This window comes from Nannospalax galili, unplaced genomic scaffold (assembly GCF_000622305.1).
Source record: "Nannospalax galili isolate Female #2095 unplaced genomic scaffold, S.galili_v1.0 scaffold1122, whole genome shotgun sequence".
Lineage (NCBI taxonomy): Eukaryota > Metazoa > Chordata > Mammalia > Rodentia > Spalacidae > Nannospalax > Nannospalax galili.
The window spans coordinates 106,012-111,197 of record NW_008347192.1 but is presented as its reverse complement, the minus strand read 5'-3'; the positions used below and the strand labels follow the sequence as shown (position 1 = coordinate 111,197).

Below are 5,186 nucleotides of genomic sequence, written 5' to 3'. Positions count from 1 at the left end.
CAGTTAGTTCAGCCTATATGTGCATGGCTGGATTGATATTGTGGAGGTCTTCTGTAAGTAACTGCTGAACTGGGTTCATGACCGCCATAGCCATGGACTTTGACCAGGATTATAGTACATGGCATAAAATTCCCTCATATGTAGCATGCCTCATATCCAATCACAAATTGATTTTTTGCCCCATAAAACCGTTCCACTATTGTGTCAGCAGGCTCATTTGCTTGGCAAGCCAGTAATGTGGCACACAGGGTCCAGCACTAGTTAAGACCATTGTTGTCTTTTCTCTCCCTGTAACCTGCATTAACACCTTCAGCTACTGTGAAACCTAGCCGGAAGGGAGGAAAATTCGTGAGTGGTTTGTGGTTGCTGTCTCTATATCCCGAAGCCAAACCCTGTGTTTTCTTCCACAATAGAGTCTTACTATGATGTTTGGGTGGGTAACAAAGGGTAAAGGCAATAACCTCTATTGTTTTGGAGAGCACCAAGGTCTCCTTATCCAGTATCTCATAGGTAATTGCCCAGGGATTGTTCTGAAATTTTCATTTAATTACTCAAACCTCCCTAGAATGATTTTGTATACAGAATCCGGACATCAGTGCATTGCAGGACACAATCAACAAATTAGAGAACGAAATGAGAAGCACAAAGAGAGAAATGGCCAGGTAGCTAAAGGAATACCAAGATCTCAGTGTGAAGATGGCCTTGGATATTGAGATCGCAGCTTACAGGAAACTCTTGGAAGGTAAGACCAGGCTCAGTTTCACCAGCGTGGACAGTATAACTTGTGACTACGCTCACAGTTCCCAGGTCTTCTGCAGATCTGCCTACGGTGACCTTCAGAGCAGCTCCTATCTGATGTCTGCCGGCTCCTTCCCTACATACTACATCAGTCATGTCCTAGAAGAGGAGATCGACGTGGAGGAGACCATCGAGGCTGCCAAAACTGAGGAGGCCAAGGATGAGCTCTCCTCTGAAGGTGGGGCAGAAGACAAGGAGGAGGAAGAGGAGGGGAGTAGGAGGAGGGAGCTGAGCGGGGAGGGGGGGAGCTGCCAAGGATGAATGTGAAGATGCAGAAGAGGAGGAAGGAGGTAAATGCTAAGAAGGAGAAGAAAACAAAGAATCTGAAGAGGATGAGAAGAAAGATAAAGGTGCTGGGGAGGAACAAGCAACTAAGAAGAAAGATTGAGCTCCCACATCCTTAATTATTCCAGGAATAGATCTCCCCAGATCACCTCAACCTCATCACCAACCACTTGAGTTCAAGATCCTATATGTATAATTCTGAGATGATTTCCATTACACATTCAATCTTGCCATGAATTTCTCCTTACACAGAGCATATGTTTACTTGCAGCATGGTTTTCTGGCTTACTGGCAGCCTGTGCATTGTCAAGGCTTATGAGTTCAGGATCTATGGCAAAGTGACCCACCAGATGTTTAATATAAAAACACACACTACACACAAGACAAATAAATGAATTCACTAATTCTCATGTTCAACTTCATTTGACTACATCAATTCTCAAAAGATATATGACCTTATTGATAATTCTCAGGGATTTAATGCATGTCTACTGAAAATGAAAATTAGAGGCTGTAGTACCCTTCTGTTCTGTGCTGTCAATGACAATACTAATGAAGCTTTAGAGAAGTGCATTTTGATAACACATCAAGTATCTAATCCCTTCACTACTTAACATTCTGAGAAACTGGCCACTTCTATGAAAAGAATTTGGAGAAAGATTGCCCTAACCAGTTTATTCTCTGCCATTGAATAATAGAAAGTTTAGTGATTTGAAGACGGTTATGAAGATATAAGACATGGTGTTTTCTAAGGTGAAGGTTTTGCTATAAATTCTTAATTTTTGAATGAATGACAGAAAACCTCCAGTCTCTGTAATGTTTATGGGATTGTCAGGTAATAACTTGAAGTTGAGGCATTACAGACATCTCTCTATTGCTTTCCTAATGAATTATAGCTTACTTTGCTTTTGTTACTAGTTTCTTTTACTGCACGATTTTATCTATTTTTATTTATTTATTTATTATTTATTTATTTATTTATTTTTGTTGTTGTTAGCCTGAGCCTTTAATGGCTGAGCTGTCCCTCCAGCCTGTTACTGCATGATTTTAAAATATTTGTATTTATTCTTTGAGAATTTCAAACTGTATTTTGTGTATTAAATCCCCTCTCTCCACCCCACCTACTGTTTCCTGCTCCAACTTGACTTTGCCTATTATTATTTTAAAAAAATATTTTATTTATTGACGGGCTTGGTGGCACACACCTTTAATCCCAGCACTAGGGAGTCAGAGTCAGGTGGATGTCTGTGAGTTCAAGGCCAGCCTGGTCTACATCGTGAGTTCCAGGACAGCTGGGGCTATAGGGAGACCTCGTCTCAAAAAGACATATAAAAATTAAATTTCTCTATATATAAGACTATGGATAATCCTTACTACCATCAACTGAGTTGTATCTATCCACTAGAAATACAAACCTTGATACCCTAGCCTAACATGATTATAAGCTCCCAGGTGCATGATGGAAATTGAAATATGTTCCCTGGGAGAACAGCAAGTATTCTTAACCACTGAGCCATCTCTCTAACCCCACTATTATTATTAATTTTAAGCCTATTGACTATAATTTGTGTCCTCAAATGTTCTTTTGTATGCGCCCAGCCTATGAAGCCTGGTCAACCAACACAGTGTTACAGCTCTAAAGAAAACTGAGTGTTCCTCTCTAAGTAACAAAAAGTTGACAATAATTCCTCAGCTAGGGCTGGGGCTTGTCCACTCCCCTAGGCTGTGATTTCTTTCTTGCTTGAGCTTACATAGGTGTTATGGATGCTGTCACAATTGCTGTGAGTTCATATGTGCAACAGCCCTGATGTCTGTTGAACATCGTTTCCTTGGACTCAATCACCATCTCTAGTTCTTTGATCCTTTGTAACCCCTTTTCCATAACTAAACTGTGAGCCTTGGGAGGAGAGGGTGCGATACAGCTATCACATTTAAGGCCGAGCACTCTGCAGTCTCTTATTCTGGACAAGTTGACAAGTTGTGTGTCTCTGTTAATCACCATCTTCTGCAGACGAGTGTGGAGAGATGCACTAATCTATGGGTGTGGTGATAAACAGCAAAGGACACCATCATTCAAGTGAAGAGCTTGAAGAGGAAACAATCAGAATGGGAAAAAATCTTTACCAGCTGTAGATCTGACACAGGGTTCCTGTCCAGAATATACAAAGAATTGAAAAAACTAAACATCAAAAGAACAAGCAACTCAATTAAGCTTCATTGGCATTGACGTTTGGCAAGGAACTAAACAGAGAGTTCCCAAAACATGAAACAAGAATAGCTAAGAAATACCTTAAAAATATCCAACGTCCTTAGCTGTGGACTGTGTGAAAGATTAGGCAGTTTTAGTGAGGTATGTCATGTATTTGAGTAAGAAGAACAGGAAACAGGTTCAGATACCCTTTAAATAATGATATATTTCTGTTAATAAGTGGATTTGATGTACTTACCTATTTCAGTTCCTTAATTTGACACATAAGAATATTAAATCACAGTACATGTGATGATTAAAAGATAACTAGTGGCACATCCCAAAAAGATTACAAAAACTTGCATCATTAATCTTAATGTACATGAAGATGTTTAGATTTTAGTTTGATACAGAATAAGTTCTTATTTGAATTCTCCCTTCATATAAAAGCTTAATTTTGTCTTTATGGGTTATCCATAGTTTCGCTATGAAAATGTTGAACAGTTGTTCAGAAAACATTGTTTGGAGAACAACAAGAAACTGAAGTGCTCTGTTTGTGTCTCATAGAGACCTTGCATTTCCTTTTACTTCCTACTATTCTTTTGTAAAATACAAATGGACTGCTCCTAGTCACTAAATAAGCCACATAAAATTCTATTTTAAGTCACAACTGTCAATTTTTCTATAGGCAAGCATATGTAACACAGTGAATACCTTCGTTAATAAAAACTGATGAAGGGGCTGGAGACAAAGCTTAGTGGTTAAAACTGGGTACCTAAGTTGGGTTCCTAGCACCCTCATCAGGTGCCTCACACTACCCATAACTCCAGCTCCAGGGAATCCTGTGGTCTTAGGGGCATCTGCACTCACAAGCATGTGCACATGCACTCATTCCCTCACACACAAGCAAAACCTAAAATAAAATCATTCAAAAAAGGGTAAAAATATTAGTTAATATCACAGAATCCTTATCTCGTATTCTCTTTCTCTTTGATCTTCTCTACAGTCCCATGTGTCTGTGCACATGCTTTGACTGGTGGTGGTGAGACTCCATGTGCATGTGTGTGGTGTGGATCTACGTATAAAATTTAAATTAGTTGCTTGACGGTTTTTCAGAAATATGCTCCTTTTCTGTCATTCAGTGCAACTTTATTTACTATTTATTGCACATAGCTTGAGGTCTTTAATTTCTAACCATCATGGGTTCAAAGGTCTATTTTATAAACTTTACTATGGTGACTAACGTGCCATGGTTGCGATCTACTGCACATCCATGCCTATGACAAAGATCCCGAAACACACAGGAATCTGGGGCACTGGGCAGTTTCAGGTGTGCACTTCTTACTCCAAAACCCAGGGCGTTCTCTGAAGATCAGCAGGGAATTTGTGGACAGTCATTTCCATGACACTGGTAGAGCCAAGAATCTTCTGGTCAGCATCACAAATCACACCAAACTTAGAAACATAGAGCTCCATAACTCTCTGACATCAGATAAAAAATAAAATTCCATGGGGTTCATGGACTCATTTAGACAGAAAGGAGAGTCCAGGTACTTGGATTCAGAAATTTCATGTATTAGTATTTCCTGAGTTTAGGGTGGAGGATGTTCACAACCACAAATTATTTTCTTAAAAATTTTTAGTGGATTTTTGTATTTTTCATACTTTAGCTCCATAACTCTCTGACATCAGATAAAAAATAAAATTCCATGGGGTTCATGGACTCATTTAGACAGAAAGGAGAGTCCAGGTACTTGGATTCAGAAATTTCATGTATTAGTATTTCCTGAGTTTAGGGTGGAGGATGTTCACAACCACAAATTATTTTCTTAAAAATTTTTAGTGGATTTTTGTATTTTTCATACTTTGAAAATCCTTATACCCCCTTCCCCCTCCCCCTTTGGCGTCCTCCCAT

General features: G+C 39.3%; 1 pseudogene; it reads left to right on the top strand.

Annotated features, from left to right (window-relative positions):
• Window positions 1-582: 582 nt before the first annotated feature.
• LOC103742638 lies at window positions 583-1,186 on the top strand (annotated as a pseudogene).
• The last annotated feature ends 4,000 nt before the right edge of the window (window positions 1,187-5,186 follow it).